The following is a 20,360-nucleotide window of genomic DNA, read 5'->3' as shown; positions in this document are numbered from 1 at the left end:
GTTTCTTTGATCCTTGAGTAAAATTGGCCCCTACAGTGTTTCTACTTGACCATTTAATTACAATATGTATTTGTGTATACATGTATGTATATATGCTTGTAAGTGATCAAACACTTCATTAAAAAGCATATAATTAATCAAACGAAAGATCAAAGGCTTATTAGAATCTAAAGTTATTTATTACTTCAAATGTACTGGGTTGGTTACCGGGCTTATACAGTAAAGGCACTAAGTAGTATGGATCACACCTTCCAGTCCAATGCAGGAGAACTTTTTCCGCAGAGGTGTTTTTACAGTCATTCTTAGGGTGTCAAGAAGCAAGTGGCAGAGCACTGCTGAACTCTACGTCTCCCTCCATCGCCACGAAATCTCAGTTGCAGATGAACAGCCGACACTGAAAAAAGGTACTAGTCATGCATCTTAAACTTCAGGGGTGAAACGACAGCTCTCACCATCAAACAAGTACCACGTGTATTCGCATTTTCATTATTTAATTTAGCAATGTAGGTACCCCACTGAACAGGTGGGGGAAAGTGAGGCACAAAAAGGCATGTTAAAAAAAGATTTGTCTCAAGTTAGACTGGGAAGTCAGGGTCATACCACAGTCAGCACTCTAGAGGCTTGACATCTTTGGTGTATAAAGGATTCAGGATTTGCATGACATGCTATATTTAACTCACCTTTCCTGTTTGCCTCACATCATTTTAGTCTGATCTCTTGCAAACCCTAAAGACTCTAAATCATCGACCTAGCAAATGCCACTCACCACCTGCCTTCTCTGACCAGGTGAAAAAGGCTATCCAATGCTTGTGTAAAAAAAGAACACCCGTGTTGTTGTGTAATATGCAATTTGCAAAGTTTAGTTGTGGAAATATTCCATAACTGAATTTCAGTTACTCTCAAGAAACATTCCACAAAGTTCTATAAGAATTTGTGGTAAGGTATAGTACCTGGCAGTCCCCTCTAAAACAGAAAATTTACCCATCTCATAACTGATAGTCTCAAGGCACTAAACTACTAAATAAAACGGAAGGGTCATTCAAGTTCCTGGATAACACCAAAATATGTATCTAGGACTATTAAAGAAAACATAGCACTTTATTACCCTTTTCAGAAAAAAAAATCTCAAAACTTATAAAGGTAAACATAAACACGTGGCATTTTATGTTGTACCGAGTAATAGGAAGTGGATAAGGTGTAACCACTATGACTTTATTTTTTATTTTATTTTAAATATGGAATGCTTCATGAATTTGTGTGTCATCCTTGCGCAGGGGCCTTGCTAATCTTCTCTGTATTGTTCCAATTGTAGTATATGTTCTGCTAAAGCGAGTACCACTATGACTTTTTAAAATTGAATTTATTGGGGTGACATTGGTTAATAAAATTTTATAGGTTTCAGGTGTACAATTCTATAATACATCATCTGTATATTGTATTGTTTATTTACCCAAATCAAGTCTCTCTACATCATCATTTTTCCCCCTTCTCCCCTATTACCCTCTTGTATCCCCCCCCCCCCCCATCCATCTGGTAATCACCATACTGTTGTCTGTGTCTATGAGGATTGTTTTTGCTTAATCCCTTCACCTTTACTTTTTTTAAATCCTCACCTGAGGTACGTGCCCTTAGTGGGAACCAAACCCGGGTCTCTCTGGACCACAGACTGATGCTGTAACTGCTGAGCCAAATTGGCCAGGGCTTTACCTTTACTTCTTGACCTTTATATCTTGAAACTTTGTGTCTTCCCCTACCAGCTACCAATCCAGTTCCACAGGGTTTTTTCCAGTGAGACAAGCTGTGCATACTGTGGCTGCTCTTTTCAGAACATTCCAGACTATTCCCATTTCCTTGAATCATAATAACTTGCTTTTTCATTTTCTGATTTTTAAATGTTATCCCTTCTTGTCCAGTTGAAACCAGTCTTCTACTGACAGATACACATGCCCCTAGATTTTCTGCAAGATGCTCAAATTCTGGTTTAGTGGCCATATGCTCTTTTTTTGTGGGTATGTTTATTCCCATGAAGCAAGGATGTCTTTTTTTTTTCTTTTTTTTTTTTTAATTTTAGTAAGAGAAGGGAGAGAGAGAGAGAGAAATATTGATTTGTTGTTCCACTTATTTATGCATTCATTGGTTGATTCTTTTGTGTGCTTTGACCTGGGATCGAACCTGCAACCTTGACATATGGGACAACACTCTAAACAACTGAGCTACCCAGCCAGGGCCAAAGCAAGGGTATCTAATTGGTGGTGAAGCTACTCGAATGTGTACCTCTTCTCCACCAAATTCTTTGAGCAATTTGATTATGGGTGAGATGGTATTGTCTCTCATAATTGAATCATCTGTAGAGCAGTTCTTTTGCCTTTAAAGTTGTCTGACAATACCCCATTTTTTTTTTTTTTCCAACACCAAGTTGTGTTAACCTCATGCTTGGCCAAGTGAAGGTTTATCTTTCCTACCAGTACATAGCACCGCCACATGCGGAATCACGCACTTGCCTGCGTAGGGAGAGCAGCCGGTGCGGAGCAGGTCCCCCGGAGCAGGTGTCCCGGAGCAGGTGTCCCGGAGCAGGTCCCGGAGCAGGTGTCCCGGAGCAGGTCCCAGAGTAGGTCCCGCAGCAGGTCCCGGAGCAGGTCCCGGAGCAGGTCCCGGAGCAGGTCCCAGAGCAGGTCCCGGAGCAGTGCTAACCGACTGCATCACAGGTGCTTCCGCTGCCAGCTGCTGCCAGCACTGCGATCTTAGGTGTAAACCATTTGGCCTTCAGTTACACCATCTGGTCTTGCCAAATAAACATATTCAAAGATACTAAAAGCCATTGGGTTTCCTTCAGACCTTGGTATAGAATCAAGAATTTGGACATTATGTCTGGATATTTACATTTTCTGCGGGCACAACCTCATGGCCATATCTTGAACCAACAGGTAAAAAGCTACAAGATTCTGAAGATACCACTCATCCTTCCATTTCTGAAGATTTTTTCTTCTTACCATTTATATCAGATACAGGAATAAGACAACCAGTGTAGCGAGGGTGATTTCCATAAGGATTGCGTACTATGTGTTGTACACGTCTCTGTGCGTGCTAAGTAGGGAGTATGCTGTGGGCGCTTCCTTCACTGAGTTTTTAATCCTTGCTTTCCAGTGTCATCTTGTTCTTGAGGAGGGGTATATGCCAGTAACTGGGTAATCATTTCACTTTTAGAACTTGTTGACACCAGAAGCTTTTTTAGTAAATGAGGAGCGTTTACCAGTTCTCCACTATGGGCCACGTCTCTGTCCCGTGAGGTGTTTCAACAACAAAGAGCTGCCAGTTTTCTGGCTTAGTCTCCTGTAGTGGGGTGCTTTGTGTGTCCAGTTCCAAGATTTGAACTATATAATTTCTTCACATTGTCTTCAGGAAAGGTGTGATTTGAAGACCTTTGGCCACTCTTTGTGTTGGTACTGAATTTTCATCTCTGCTGACAATACCAGCACTCTCCTGACCCACGAGTCTCACACTGATCACACGCTGTACATCTGGCTGCATGGCCACTCTGCTGAGCTGATGCACCTGAACACGCCACAGTCCTCTTGGTCCCCATCTCCTCTAGCTCCATGTCTCCACAGAAAGCACCTGGAGGGACCTGCCCTGCGCAGGGGTCTGAGCACCACTCGGCTGCCCACCCAGCCAGGCCAGTATGCCTCAGAAGCTTGGAACATCCACCTCTGGCCATTCTCATGCATACTTTCATGTGTTTATTTACTTACCTAACATTCCTTGGTGCCTGCGGTGTTCCAGGTGCTGTTAGATGTAAAGGATGCAAAGCTATCTAGCAGTTAAAGACTATTTTGTTCAGTGTTATTGCCCAGCCGCTTGGCACTTGGTATGTGGTAGGTACGATGTAAATATTTTTTGAAACAATGAAGGAATTAAAGGTTAAGCTTTTGTTTTGTATTTTGGGGGTATGCTAAGAATGAGGCTATGTAATTGTAGCTTATTTTACAAAACAGATATTTTTTTAAAGAAAACAAATTTCTGTGATTCTAATCCCATTTATTTCCCCGTAGTTTTAAAATTTAGGTGAAATCTCTTCAAAGAATTTGCTTCTAAAAAAATAAATACTAGCAGGAATGCTGTAGATCTTTTAAAAATAAAGATACAAAGGAAAAATGTTTTGCCAGATTTTAATATGGTGCTAGGTGTACCTTACTGAGTATCTTTACACATGCTGTATTGTTGGACCCTGCCATCAACTGAGGTAGGCAGGCAAGCACCCCTCTCCCTGAGAGAGCACCTTCACAGTGGGCGAGTCCTGGGGGGTTCAGAAAAGTTAGATGATTTTCCTCAAGTGTCCATAGATAGTACATAATAGAGACAGGACAGTACCTCATCTCTCTCCTGGATCGTTTTAGTCCTCTCTTAAAGAGAAGACTCTCTTCTGTACCCAGCTCACAAGTGGCTCAACTCTGCCCCTGGGTTTAAAGAATCCTTTAGGGACATTCGGTGGTCAGTGAGATGTTCACCTCTTCAAAAACATTAGTAATATATGTACTAATCAGATAAGCACTATTAAAAATACTTGTGGGACTTTTCTCAAACATTCAACATGTGCTGATTTGACTAGTCTCCTTGCCTCGGGTGAGAGCTAATGGGTTTAATGAAAATCTGTACTGAGGTAAGAGCCACAGACCTTTTTGAGTGCTTTGATCCCTAAGTGTATTTTCTAATATGTAACTGGGTAATAATACCAACCTTGCAGGAGTGTTTTGGGGATTAAATGAGGTAATCCATGTAAGCATAGTGGTGCTCATATGAGGTACTCAGTATTAAATAGAAAAAAAATCAAAATAAAACAAAGACAAGTGAAAATCTCAATACCAGAGGGGATAATAAAACTATTCTCAGGTGCTGTGTATACTGTATAGTTCAAATTCTAATCTCAATCATTTGTATCTATTTATTAATGCAGTGTCTCCAAGGACCTCTACTGTTAACCTAATTTCAATTATTGCACATATGTGAAAGGATCAACATAATTTTCTTTTTAAAACAAAAAGTTCCCAATTTGGTATGACCTTTCACAGTTAGTCTGAGTTAATGACCCTGTACTACATCATTACCATTTGAGTATTTTAAAGACCTGTGGCTATGGTGCCCTACGTGTTGGGAATTCAGAGCACAACTTGGAATCTTAGTTTTAAATAGAACTTGGGGGAATAAAATCAGGTAGATTGCCCTGACCAGTTTCGCTCAGTGGTTGGAGTGTCAGCCTGCAAACCGAAGGGTCATGGGTTCAGTTCCCAGTCAAGGGCATGTACCTTGGTTACAGGTTCGATCCCCAGCCCTGTTCATGGTCATGTAGGGGGAAGCCAATCAATGTGTCTCTCTCACATCGATGTTTTTCTCTCTCTTCCCTCCCTTCCACTCTGTCTACTCTAGAAGATCAATGAAAAAATATCCTTGGGTGAGGATTAACTAACTAAATAAAAAATAGAGTGAAGTAGATTATTATCTACAGCAGAGCTTGTTAAAATATTATTTGAATACAATGTTATTAATTCAGAGTCACAAGATTTCCATTAAAATTAAACTAATTAGGAAAATTTTAATTGGCTTTTTGGGAAAAAAATTTGACTTCCGCATAAGGATACTATTCTACTTCTCCATGCCTTGGAGATTTGTTACCATAGCAGAGAAGAAAAACAAAAACACTTCTATATACAATAAAGGACATACTTTTTCATAAATACATTTTACAGGTTGAAGATTATTCTTTTGTACTTTGATTGATTTAATATAAAAACAAATGCATTACTCATATAAAAGCTGTGATAAAATATTTGTAGTAAAGTAATAAAAAATATTTTTCTTGGAAGAAATATTAGGCAGAATATACCAAAATAGCAGTTTTCTTTTTTGGATCTATTAGTCCAAACGCCCGAAGTTCCTCGTTGATGAAGAGTGTGCCGCTTGGTAGGGTCACACTCAGCTGCTTCCCTCCAGCGTCCTGGTGGTTCTCCTGTTTGGGGACCTTATTTAGCTGTCCTGAAACCACGGCAGTGCTGAAGGGACTGAATTGAGGTCATATTGCGAACTCTGGAAGGAACTAGGCACTCGGACTGCCTCTAGGAGCATGCTGCACTTGCAGTGTGAACCTGTCTCACACCGGCTGTGTCTGCAGGCTGTTGGCTGTGGAGTTCAGTCCACCAGCAGAGCTAGCTGTCTCAGGTCATGTAGAGGTTAAGGAGAGAAGAAGCAAATTGAAATTTGCATGGCTGATAATTTGTCAGTTTTCAGGTTTTTCAAATCTTAGACAAAGAATATAACCTCACATTTCCCTTTCTACTATATTTTTATTATTTATTTATTATTTTTTCTGATTGTAAGAAGAGAAGGGGGTATTTTTGGATTCACAAGCAGGAACCTTGATCTACCCCCCCCCCTTTTAAAAAAAATTTATTGATTGATTTTTAGAGAGAGAGAGAAAGAGATTGAGAGAAACATTGATTTGTTGTTTCACTTATTTATGCATTCATTAGTTGATTTTTATATATGCCCTGACTGGGGATCAAAACCAAAATCTTGGCATATCAGAATGATGCTCTAACCAACTGAGCTACCCACCAGGGCCTCCTTTCTACTTTAAATCTGAGCACAATCATGTGATCCTCCTTGATTAATCAGGGTTTGACTTTTTAGGAGAAGTCATAATGCAAACTGATTTTCCAAAGGCATATTGCACATTTTAGTCATCCTTTCCCAGCCCCTCGGGGTCTGGTATGGGTTTGCTGCTATGACACGTGTCGGAACGCCAGTGTTGGGCACGCAGTGCTGCTTTTCAGTGTTGCCCACAGTGCCCTCCGGACTTTGATCAAGCCTGTGGCATTTACCTGGAGCCAGATCCATGTTCTTCAATCCCAGCACACCTCCCTGAAGTCAGGTGGGAGCCTGGGCCAGGCGAGGATGGCAGTCTTAGCTCTTGATGATCAGTTGTTTTCTTTGGTGATAGCATGGTATCTCAGGAAAACATGTGCTGTTCATTTGTTTTAACTTTAAAGTCCATCTCTGGTTACATCATTGGAACTTTATCAATTTAACTTCTTCCTTTATAGGTTCAGTAGTTGGAAATAAATCCTGACAGGTAAAATTCTCTTACTACACAAGTAATGTAAGTTTATTTTAGGAAAATCCAAAAATAGGGAAAGTAAAAAGAAAATAGAAATAATTTATAATCCACCTCTTAGAGCAGTGGATCTCACCTTCCTAATGCTGCAGCCCTTTAATACAGTTCCTCATGTTGTATGTGGGCGTGTCTGCATGTGGGCGGACCTGCCTGGAGATGGATACAGGAGCAGTGTCGTGGTTCCTAAGACCATCGGAAATATGTGTTTTCTGATGGTCTTAGGTGACCCCTGTGAAAGGGTCATTTGACCCCCAAAAGGGTCGTGACCTACAGGTTGAGAACCGCTGTCTTAGAGAAACTACTGGTAACATTTTAGTGCATGGCTAAATGTTTTCCTATATATATTTATTTGCATAATATTAATATATTTTAATAAAAATGAATTTTGCTGTACATACTATTTTGGTACTAGCATTGCTCATTCGACAATATTCTGTATATCTCTCATGTCAGGAAATATAATTTTGTATTTTCAATAGACAAATCTCTTCATCTCTATTTTTTAAAATACAGGTAAGTACAAAGAAAACAAAAAGGCCCATAATCTTACAACCCATGTTGACATATTTAAATGATTAGTAAGACAGTTAACATTAACTGGTTGCTTACTATATGGCAGGGGCTGTTTTATCTGTTAGTTCCTTTAATCCTCCTAAAAGCTGTTAGAAGTAGGTACTATTATTAATCCTGTTTTACAGATGAGGATACTGAGGCTATGTGTTTACAAATCTTCCCAAAATCCATAGAGCTAGTAAGAAATGAGCAGCATTATTTACAGTTGCCAAGATCTGGAAACATCCCAAGTGTCCATCAGTAGAGAAGTGGATAAAAAAGCTGTGGTACATATACACAATGGGATACTGCTTGGCTGTAAAAAAGCAGGAAATCTTACCCTTTGAGACAGCATGGAGGGACATGGAGAGCATTATGCTAAGTGAAATAAGCCAGTCAGAGAAAGACAAGTACTCTATGATTTCACTCATACATGGAATCTAATGACAAAATAAACTAACAAAATAGAAACAGATTCATAGATAGAGAACAGACTGACAGCTGTCACAGGGGAGCGGGGTGGTTGCAGGGCTGGATAAGAAAGGTGAAGGAATAAAGCAAAATACAAAACCAAAAACTCAAAGACACAGACATACAATTTGGTGATTACCAGAGAGAAAGGGGGATGAGGGGAGGTTGAAGAGGGTAAGGAGGGCATAAGGGATGACGGAAGGAGACTTGACTTGGGGTGGTAAACACACCACACGATATACAGATATGGTATTGTAGAATTGTACACCTGAAACTTAGATAATTTTACTAACCAGTGTCACCCCATTAAATTCCATAGAAAGAAAAAGAAAGAAAGAAATGGGCCTGGATTAGGACCCAGGCAGTCTGGATCCAGGGCCCATTTCTTAACTACTATGAAAGTTCAAAAACAAACAAATAAAAAATGCTTTTATGTCACTTTTAGCATCCATTCATTCACTATCCACCCATTTTTGTTTATACAAAAAGGATCATACACATATTTCTGCATCTTTAAAATAAATAAACCTGGAGATCTTTATCAGCATGCACAGAGCTACTCATTCTCTGTAACAGTACCTCGGTTTAGTTATCTAGTTCACTGCAATGCACAATTCGGTTGTTCCCAGATATTTGCACTTATAAGCAGTGCAGCAATAATATTCTTATACTAAGACAAATATTTATTAAGTGATAAAATTGGGCACTATATGTAAAATTTCATAGAATAGTACCTGCTACATAAGACCATGCCACACACTGTGCTAAAATTTTATTTAATCTGTAAAATATCCCTATGAGGTAGGTAGTGTTATTATTCTCTGTTGGAACTGTGTACAGCCAGGGAATGAATATTTATTAACTTACAATGATCATCGTTGTGTTTTAATCTTACAGATAAAGAACAAGGGGCTTAGATAGGCCAGGTAATTATCCCAGGTCCCCTAGTCGTGAATGGAAGAAATAGGATATGAACCCTGTCCTGTCCGGCCTCCATAGCTCCCGTTTCTTCCACTCCGCCACGTAGCCCTCACTGCTGGCCATGCCTGAAGAAGGCATATTCACATTAGGTGGTAAATTAACTGGTTGAACTCTAAGGTACATTTTGACCAAAAAGACATTTTTAGAAAAGGTCTAATCCGATAAGGAGTACTTCAGAAACTTGGTGTTTTCAAGTTTATTTGGCAAAGGCCTTTTCCCCTAATAGCTCTGCCATCTTCCCCTTCTCCACACCTCCAGCTCTGGCCACCTTGGAAAGCTTTCCTTCCTGCCGGCCACCCAGCGGGCTTAGCACTCCAGGGAGTGAAACCTCTGTTCGCCTTTGTGCTCGCCTCACCAGAGCCTTTCTCTGCACTCTGGTGCTGGAATGCTGCTTTCTCTCTGCCCAGTGCCATGGCAACAGCACCGCCACTGCTCTCCTTGCGGTCAGGGACGCCTGCCTGCCTGCTTCTCTTTCTCTGTGAGCTGTTGTTTGCAGTTAGCACTGTGGTGGGCCACCCTTTCCTCCAGCGAAAAGCAAGGAAGTACCAGCTGTAGTCAGGACGACAGGACCTGCTGGATGTAACTGCGAGCAGGCGTGCTGCGCTCCTGGCAGCAGTTCAGACTCAAGCCTCCACCTGTTCTAAAGGAGCCCCCATTGCCTCCTCTCCTGATCCCTGCCCCTTCACTGGGTCTTTTTCCCCCCAACTTGACATGTTAAGTATTAGAAGTTTGTTTGTGCAGTCTCCCCCTACTAGAATGCAGGTCTCCGTGAGTTACATGTTCTCTTGTTCACCGATCTACATGTTCCCTGAGACTAGCACATAACAGGAGCTCCGTAAGTGTGGAATGGCCAACAGGACTGGGTGGTGAAAAGCCTGGTTTTGTTTCCCAGGATTTGCTCTCCTTGGATCTCTCCCCCTTGAAGACAGGTTTGAATTATGCAGGGTGGGGCAAAAGTAGGTTTATAGTTGTGACTACATGAAGCAGAGTTTATTCTTGTATTACTATTTATTAATTATTGTATGATTTTCCATACGAACAATTGTAAGCCTACTTTTGCCCTATGTGGTATTTGGCCCTGACCAGGTATCGAAGCCGTAACTGGCGTATTGAGATGACGCTCCAACCAGCTGAGCTACCTGGCCAGGGCCTAACTTCGTGGGATTTTGAAGTCCATCAGGTCTCAGATTGTGAGCCAAGTGAGAGCCCAGTAGGAATGGATTGTGGTTACAATGTAAGATTTGCAGTGGAATAGCTCAAGCTTTGGTTTGAATTCTGACCCTGACTGTTTTTCTTCACTGTGTGAGTTTGAGGAAGGCTTTCTGAGCCTGCTTTCCTCATCTATAAGTTGTGCATAATACCTGCCTCCTTGGTGTGCTGTGATTGGATGTGTTTGACAATGTGTGGAGTCGACTGGGGTATAGTGAGAAAAACAAATGATTGTGGCAACGTGGTTGTTGGTGTTATAGACAATTTTGTGTGATTTTATGTTGATAAATGCAGTTATTTCCTAAGTTGTATTGTACTTACTGTCTTTGACTGATTGTGGGAGGCTGTTAAATGTAATGGTTAAAAGCTGGGTGGGTAAGTTTGGAGTTTGACTGCCTGGGATCTGGTCCTTCTGCCGCTTACCGGCACTGTGACATTGGGCAAAAGTGAGACTTAATTTCTAAACAACAGCAAATGGCTATCATAGTCGTATTTACCTCCAAGTGGATGTAAGGATTCAGTGAGGTAGTGCTTAGCACAGGTTGGGTCCATTGGAAGCACCCAATCATGGATATCCTACAGTTGAGCCATCGTTGTAATAGCTAGTGGAGTGCAAAGAAACTTAGACTTCATCTAGTTCCTCTCTAGTCCTCCTACTCACTTTATAATTTGGCCTTCTAGAGTAATAAAGAATAAGTCAGTATCTTTTCCAGTCACAGTCTTTCATATACTTAAGATAGGATTCTATTATGGACTGAATTTTGTCCACCCCCATCTCTCAAATGCATATGTTGAAGACTTGACCCCCAACATAACTATATTTGGAGATGAGCCTTTACAGAGGTAATTAAGGTTAAACAAGGTCATAGGGTGGGACCCTAATCCTTTGAAACTTGTTCACAGAGGATGTCCTCTTGCTGTGTCTTCCATGGTGCAAGGGGAGCTACCCAGCTGTCTGGCCTCTTGTTATAGGGCACTAATCCCACTCAGGAGTGCTCCAGCCTCATGATTTAATTAGCTTCCAGGGTACCACCTCTAAGTACCATCACATTGGCATTAGGGTTTCAACATATGAAGTTTGAGGGGACATAGCACATTGTGCTGTGTCTCTAACAGTGGCTGCCTAGTCTACTGCTATACTTCCTTCCAGTGGTGGGAGCTTGCTATTTTGCTATGGAGCTTACTCCATTTTTGGATTCCTTCAAGTGTTCGGAGGTATTAATTAAGTGTGTTGAGTCAAAACCTGACTGTGTAGCTTCTGCCTTTGATCACACCTGTGTTCTCTAGAGTAGTAGAAAACGTCCGTCCCTGCCTGTGACGGTTTCTCCTAGACTCCCTTCACCTCTCCTGTTACTTGCTCTAAACCCTGTAACAACATTTTACTAAGTATCAGTGGGGGAAATCAATTCCATTTTGTTTTCACAAGCCAAAAATAAATACATAAATGAATCTATAAATAGACAAAATGACAGAGGGATACGATATTTGGTTTGTTTTAATGAGTAGCTTCCATCAGATCATTTTCTCTCAAAATAGATTGAGGACCTAGGCTCTTCATTCCTTATTATTTGAGTCAGTAAGGTTCATACCTTCTCTGTTTAGTGTGATAAGCATTAAAATATTTATCTGAATTCTTCAGAGTATTTTAGAACTGGAAGGTACCCTGCAAATCATTTCTTTTAGACCCTTCCGGTCAGACATTTATCTCTTTTGTTCCCGGGCCCTTTCCTTTCCACGGAAACCAAAGGTGGTTGGGAAGCTTGTCTCAGCCTCCTGTGCTGCAGCCTGAGGCAGGCAGACCTTCCGAGACCGCTGGTCACCAGATTGGGCATGTCATCTCCTCTTGAGTTCTCATCTCAGGAGGGTGGTTCTGAGCTCCTGTTGCCTGTGAAGGCTTGGGGGTTGATGACAGTGTCAGGGTCCAGAGCCCAGGTGAATGGAGGTGACCGTCCACTGTGGAGAAGCAGTGGCTCCAGCAGGATAGGCTGTCCAGTGGTAGGACCTTGGCTGTGCTTTTTCCCACGTGCTCCTAGCCTGAGCTGAGTCTACTGTCCTGTCCATGGTGAGCTGTTCAGAATGTTGCCAATAAACAAATGCTTTCTCCGCCTAACCTAACTTGAGTGAGTATCTTGTTTGTAACCAGGAACTAGACAGGTACATCCTTAATGGACTGTTTTCAAGTCATGGTGTAGGATTCTGGCGTTTAATCACCCCTGCCTAGGCACCTCTGGGGTTTGAGTGTACTAGTGAAGGAATGCACTCCCTGGGGTGGATAATTGCTATTCATGTGAAAGTTAGGGGTTATTTCTTCTCATCCTTAACTGATTAATTTTCAGGGTACTCTTCTAGGAAAGATTTAATTTTTTGACCCTTTCAAAGCAGGTACTGTTAAGAAAAAGAGGTCAGGCAGGGAACTTACGAGGATGGTGGAATTTAGGACGTGGAAAGTATTATAAAAAGATGTAAAGCTATGTCTGATTGGCTTATAGAAAGGTTACAGTCTAATTGGGAACACTGACGTTTTTAATCAAGCTCCATGAAAGGGCTCTAATTGCAAAAATAAGAAAATGAGAAAGGTGGTTTATCAGTGATCATATATTGGGGTGAATGAATTGTCTTTTTTTGCTTTCTTTCAAGCATGTATTTCTCATAAAAAAACTGGATAGTTAAGAAATAATATTATCATGCATATACATATATACATTATTAGCGGGAATAAACTTTTTGAGTTCTTAAAGCTATATGTAATTTGAGAGTTTAAATGAAACTTTCCAAGGGCCATTCATACGGAGACCATTTGCCTGGTGCCTGCAGATTCATAAGAATAATGAATCCTTTCCCCTGAATATTTACTCTTGTGAATAGACTTTCAGATTTTGAAAGATCCTTGGGTTTACTTTAAATTACATTCATTAACTTGAAAGTATAGGTGTGTTAACAAGCATCTATAGGGTATGATAGCTAAGGCTAATAGTAATGAGAGATCCCATCTAATAATTTGGATATTGAATTTTCCTAAAAATGAATATTCCAACTGTCAAGGACATTTGATTAATGTGATCTTACACCATCTTGCTGAAAACTCTCAGGGAAAATTTTGTTTATTAGTACATTTCTGTGAATACCATCCATACATTGAACAAATAAGGTATAGTGGGACCTCTCTTTAGAAATGGCCACTAATAAAAAGCCATTGGAATAAAATATATATATATATATATATATATATATATATATATATATATATATTTTTTTTTTTTTATCCTCACCCGAGGACATTTTTCCATTTTTTGTTCAGGTAGAGTGGGAGGGAGAGAGAGGAACAGAGAGAGAGAGAAACATCGATGTGAAGGGACACATCGAGTGGCTGCCACCCGCACAACCGACCAGGGCCGGGGACAAACTGCAACCGAGGTACGCGCCCTTAGCGGGAACCGAACCCGGGTCTCTCAGGACCGCAGGCCGATGCTCTAACCGCTGAGCCAAACCGGCCAGGGCGGAATAAAATATTTTTTAACAAGGCCTAAAACATGGGTACTTTGTATTTTATTACCATGTCTGTCCCCCCACCCCCCCAAACCCTCAGGAATCAAGTGTTTTCTGGTCATTCCACAAATTCACATTGCACTCTGGATTTCTATACAGGTGAAAGCCAAGATAGTAATGCGGGCGTGTTTTTTTTTCTGACTGTCTTTTGCATCTAAACTCAGCTATTTTGTTTTCAGGATTAATTAAGATAGTGTACTTTGTGGGACACTTGAACAGTGCAAGAATATTTGAGGGAAAGGGATTTTTAAAAGATTGCATGACTGTGGTACAACTTTACTTAGCACCTTAGAGCTGTTATTAAAATGGATCCCAGTAAAAGAAGCCATTCTGGAAGGCATTGCTGAACATTCACTACCCCCTCATGTTTATTGTTTTTTATTGATCTTAAAGGTTTAAAAGAATGTTACTGTTTTCAGAGTAGACACTTTGGAAGGCTATATGATTATTTCTGTGATGTTTCAGTAGCTCAGCATGTTGTTGGATCTTTTTCTTTGGAATTGCATTTATAGCCTCCATTGCATTTTAAAATTATTCTCAGTGGTGATGGACCTTTATTTTTTTATGGGTGGATTTTATTTTTGAGCCAGGCCACAACTTTTCAAGCTTGCTCTGTAAGCCAGCCAATAGCAAGCTGAGAAACAGTTTTTCTCTAGTGAAACCTGTCTTATATGACATGAGAACTGGGTTTGGAAGTCATTTCAGAATAGGAATTCTAAATGATCTGCTTAAGGTTCCTTGAAATTACATGTGTGGTTTCCTAGGGTAACTCTTTGAATGAGGACAATTCCTTCGGACATAAAAGTTTTGTTCTTAACATACTTTATGATCTACTTGTGAAACCTTCCTCAATGTCAGAGTGTCCTAATTAGTCAGGATTGGATTTGGGAGTGGTGTTCTGAGACGGGAAGTGGCAGTTACTGGGTGGAAGGAGAAGGCGATCTTGACTGAGGGCAGGGGCTGCCCTGGAGCAGCGTGCAGGGTTGTGTGTGGGTGCGCATGGGTGCTTTTGTTCCCACCTCAGGGGCCTGGGCCCTAGAACAATTGAGAATCAAGATTTTCCACTCTGACCGGGTGTCTCGGTTGGTTGGAGAGTCGTCCCATACACCAAAAAGGTTGAGGGTTCAGTTTCCAGTCAGGGCACATGCTAGGTTGCAGGTTTGATCCCCGGTCAGGGCGAGTACAGGAGGCAACTGATTGATGTTTCTCTCTCACATCGATGCTTCTCTCTTTCTCTCTCTAAAAATCAATAAACAGATCCTGGGATGAGGATAAAAGCAAGATTTCCCTTTTCTGGCAGTTTCAGGAACCAGAGGATCGTGCACAAGCATTTCTGCACCCTGGGTCTTTCATAAATCTAGAGCTGCCCAGGAGCGGAAATGGACGCCTCCCGTGGTCATGGTTGCTCAGTTTGTTTCTCAGTGGGTGACCCGTTCAGTCTTGGTGGGTCACGTGTAGACCTTTCACCAGCCTCGGGTTGAACTTCTTGGATGTTGAAAGTAATTCCCTTTGTAGCATCCGGGAATATTCGAATGGGCCCTCGATACCTAATCCTAATTCTACGCATTTGGAAGTACATGTTGGGCGAAGCCTGTGTTTGCCGTCGGTTGGTTTGCCTGATAACCTGCAGGTTACTTTTATGTGCCGTCATCTTTGGTTACTAACTTGATTGTGTGACTGTTCTGGCAGTGAGTGGGTATTTATGTTAAGTGTAAAGGAATCACTCCCAACATATGTGGTCATTTGCCTTTCCTTTATTTTCTAATTTTCCAGTTGAAATAGTAAAGAGAACGCTGTTTGAGAGTCAAAGAAGTCGGGTGCCTTTATTAAAGCACTTCAGCAGGGGTCCCTGGTACGTGTTAACATTCTGAAAAGAGTGAAATGAACTAATTGAGTAGCCTTTGATGTTGTCTAGGTTTAACATGGATATACCATTTACCACTGGTAGTCAGTCTTACCATACTTCTGTAGAAGATCTGAAGTAGAATCCAACTCTAAATTTCAGAGCCTTGTGGAAAAAAAATAAGCTGAAGAAAAGCCTTTATGGGAAGATGTATTCCCCTCTGCCTAGAATGGTTTGAGGCAGGCAAGTAGATGGGGATAATTGTTTTCTCTTAAACGTCTTAGTTCTGTTTTTCAGAGCTTCTCAAGCCACCTAAAAACAAAATGACCTGTTTGGAGAGGTGTCTGTTTAGGTCCTCTACCCTTTTTTTAATTGGGTTCTTTGTCTTCCTTTTGTTGAGTTGTATGAGCACTCTATATGTATTGGAAATTAACCCCTTATCTGATGTATCATTGACAGTTATGCTCTCCAGTACAGTGGGTTCCCTTTCCATTTTGATGCTTATTTCTTTTGCTGTGCTTCTAGAAGCTTTTTAGTTTGATGTAGTCCCATGTATTAATTTTTTCCTTTGTTTCTCTTGCCTTAGAGGTTGTATCAGTGGAAATTCTGCTGCGTGTGATATCTGAAATTTTGTTGCCTACATTTTCTTTTAGGATTTTTATGGATTCACAAGTCATATTTAAGTCTTTTATCCATTTTGAGTTTATTCTTGTGTATGGTGTAAGTTGATGGTCTAGTTTCATTTTTTTGCATGTAGCTGTCCAATTTTCCCAGCACCATTTATTAAAGAGGCTGTCTTTACTCCATCGTATACTCTTGCCACCTCTGTCAAATATTAAAAGGGGACTCCAGTACACTGCTGGTGGGAATGCAGACTGGTACAGCCACTATGGTTAATCAATATGGTGTTTCCTCAAAAGACTAAAAATGGAACTGCCATTTGACCCAGTGATCTCACTTCTAAGAATATATCCTAAGAAGCCTGCAACACCAATCAGAAAGAATATATGTACCCCTATGTTCATATTAGCACTATTTACAATTGCTAAGATCTGGAAACAGCCCAACTATCCATCAGTAAATGAGTGGATAAAAAAGCTGTGGTATATACACACAATGGAACATTATGCAGCTATAAAAAAGAAAGATCTTTCATCCTTTGAGATGACATGGAGGGACCTGGAGAGTATTATGCTAAGTGAAATAAGCCAATCAGAGAAAGATAAATACTACATGATCTCACTTATTTGTGGAATATAATGAACAAAAAAAGCTGATGAACAAAATAGACCCAGAGACATAGAAAGAAGTATGGGGCAGACTGACAAACTTGGGGGAGGGGATGATGAGATAAACCAAAGAACTTACATGCATGTATGCATAACCAATGGACATAGACAACCATGCTTGGGCGGGGGGGGGGATAGGGAGGAGGATTATCTGGGGGGGGGGGGGTAGAAACATCTGTAACAAAAATAAATTAATTTACAAAAAACAAAATGACCACTAACATCCCTCCTGCCCCCTCCTGCCCTGCTTGAGGGCACACGCAGCCTGAAGCAGTGAGCTGAGCTGCGGCGGTCTTGCTTCCTCTACTACTCATTTAAGAACCTCATGCCAATTTTGCCTTCCATTTCAGAAAATATATTTATTTTAATATAAGAATCAGGTTTTTAGGATTTTAAAGGATCTATTCAAACTGAGCTCTAAAAAATGTACCAGTTGGTTCTGAGACTTGGTGTACCCCATGGCACACTGCTGAGTAACCTGAGGATTTGAGGGTACTGGTTTGAGAGGTGCAGTTGTGGGGCATAAGAGGAAGTTAAGAAGTCTTGGGGAGTATGCATTTTTAAAAACAGCTTTATTTGATAGTCCAGTGTAGAGTAAAAGCTTTGTGAGAAGTGGAATGGCAGTCTGTTTGGAAAATACATAATATACAGCTGCTTAATTAAGCCCATCTTGTCTCAGTGAGAAGTACTTCCTTTAAAATAGCCCAGAGTATTCCACTCCACTCTGTCCATTCAACTGTTTCCCTGACTGTGGACTGTGCCAGTTGTAATGCTGGGAAAAGTTGTAATGCTGGGAAAAGTACTCAGTACTTTTTTTTTTTTTTCTATTTTAAAAAGGGAGATTAAAATACTTGCTGCCCACTTCCCTCATCAGGTTTTGTAGAGATTAATGAGATCATGCTACTAATATGCCTTAAACTCACTGGAAGAAATGGGCTGGGAAAGCACCAAGTGTTAACATGACTAGCAGTTTCACCCAGGCATGGCTTCTACTCTGCTGTGAAGCTTCCATTTATTTTGTTCACTTGTTGCTTTAAACAATAAAATGCCTTATTAAGCTTGAGGCCTGTTTAGTAGGTGTGATCATATCCATGCGTGGAAATGAAGAGTCGGCCTGTGGGCTTCACATGTTTTAACTTGCCATCCATCTCAAGAATCCTGCAAATTGACCCCTGCCTGTTGGGTGGACACCTTTTCTGTAGACCTCTTACTGCATTTTGCAGCCTCAGGTCTGCAAATAATACAAGGCTGCAATTTTCTAGAGCAGAGTTTTGTGCCCTACTTGAGTAATGAATTGTCATTCTGGCAACCTGATGTACATGTTCACCAGGGGATGTGACTTATGCTGTCACCCTCCACGAAGGGAGGAGATGATGGGATGAGCGAGAACAAAGCCTGACCAGTAAAGCTTATCGCCCTTGTGTGAATGGCCCAATAAGGATGCTGGTTCCTGAAGGGCGTAGCCTCCTGCCCATGCGCAGACCTCCCTCTGATTTCAGTTGGAGAAACTTCCCTGGGGCTTTGACAGGATTGCTCAGACATCTTGAGGTGGCCAAAACCTGACTGATGTGACTGAATTGAAAAGTCACATGTCAGAGTGTTCAGAAAGGCTTATCTGAATGACGAATGAATGAAGCTACTGTTAATAGAAAACAGCAAAGTTTAAAATAATGTTGATATTCAGGATGGCAGAATTGGGGGAGGTGGAAATGAGCTGGGAGAAATATAATTTTATTAAACTTTAAAAATTCCACTGAAGCATAATGCTTACTTGTTAGTGGATTGGAAGCAATGAGTTAGGCAGTTTTAAAAATAGCTTTTTAATATGAATGAACCTTTTTTTGTGAGCTGAGCTTCAATGAAGGATAAGTTGGCCGTGCAAATTGTTTTTTAGTGGTCTGTTGTAAACACTTTAGGACTGGGATTTAAGAAAACATTTTAGGGCTGTAAAAGCAAAGCAGTCTGACCTAAAAGCAATACTAGTTATAATAGGTCTGTCATATGGCTAGTGAAGAAATCTGGGTCACTTTGTTGATAATGTGTTTTCTTTGAATTTCAAAATATGCGACAGGGGTGGCTGGGTGTAAAATGGAGACCACTGGCGCTGAGTTGAGAGTGTTTGTAGACACAGGAGTCTTTTGTGCCTCTCTGGGGAAAAACAGCCAGTTCTGAGCCACTGGACACTTCGCTGCTTTGGAGATCAAGGGAGACCTTGCCACAGGAAGTTACGACTTGTTGGCTGCTCACGAGGTATCACTGAAAGGGGAAAGTCAATGCCTGTACTGTGAATTCGTTCTGGGGCGACCCAGTCCTCGGAGTAAAAAAGTGCCTCAGGTTTTCAGGAGTAAAGCGTGAGTTTTGTGCAGTGCAACAAGAGTTATTAATTAGAATTAAAAATAATATTTCTTAGAACTTATTTTAATTGCGCTATTTTGCCTGTAAATATGGGCGGGCACAGACAGGTAGAAACTATGCCTATGTGCTGTCTTCTTAATGAGATATTATATTTTTGTAGAGAGTCCTATATTTTTTGGAACTTTTCTCCGTACATGAAGTAGGCCTCCTTATTAGGATCAAATTGTGTGAAGCAGGTACTCAGAGAGAGGTAACAAGCAAATAGTACACCTACGGACATGCCTAGGATGAATGGACCCATCTGACAGGCCAGCCTGAGGCCCCCAACTCTTAACAGTGACATATTTGCTTCATGTTGCAGTAATGTGGCCTCTTTATTTTAGCTGTAAGCAAAGCCTTAAAATATTGCTGCTTCATTACATTTGGAGTACTGTTAATACCTGAAACATTGTTACCGTTCATTCATTGTCTCTCACTCCCTATTTTTACTTGCTCCCATCTATGTTATTTAACAAATTCCTGGTCAAGATAAATGTAAGGAACTAATCATTGGTTGTAATTTTTAAACATTTTGATGGTTTCAACTTGCCCTTCTGAGGAATTTTGGAAAAAGAGAATTGAATTTGTCTTGATGCTTTGGATTTTAGTTATTGTTAGTTAGTTAGGTATGTATAAAACAGAGGGGGGAAATCTAAACTTCATAAACTGTAATCTATAGACACAGGAACCTTAGAGAACCTGATATGCTCATGAGGAAGATTTTGAAGGTAACTTTTTGTTTTTGAAGCAGAAGTTAAGAGGGCTAAGTTCTTTGTGGTTTGTAATGTATGGGGTATATATGGTGCCTAAGTGGATCTCTTCCAAAAATCATGGCAGATCTTGGCCCCACCAGTTGCCTGATATGACCTTCTCTTGTGTCTCTTTGTCCTGCTAAGATTGACAACAGAAC

The 20,360-nt window shown here is 40.8% G+C and overlaps 1 non-coding gene and 1 pseudogene across 1 annotated transcript; both read right to left on the bottom strand.

The window, feature by feature from the left end:
• Positions 1-1,229: 1,229 nt before the first annotated feature.
• LOC118623156 lies at positions 1,230-1,336 on the bottom strand. The gene has a single exon (XR_004958240.1). It is a non-coding gene; the product is annotated as a U6 spliceosomal RNA (small nuclear RNA).
• A 421-nt stretch (positions 1,337-1,757) lies between these two features.
• Positions 1,758-3,598, bottom strand: LOC118622271 (annotated as a pseudogene).
• Positions 3,599-20,360: the final 16,762 nt, after the last annotated feature.

Source organism: Molossus molossus, unplaced genomic scaffold, assembly GCF_014108415.1.
Source record: "Molossus molossus isolate mMolMol1 unplaced genomic scaffold, mMolMol1.p scaffold_m16_p_9, whole genome shotgun sequence".
In the NCBI taxonomy this organism is placed as follows: Eukaryota; Metazoa; Chordata; class Mammalia; order Chiroptera; family Molossidae; genus Molossus; species Molossus molossus.
This window is presented reverse-complemented; position numbering and strand designations above follow the sequence as displayed.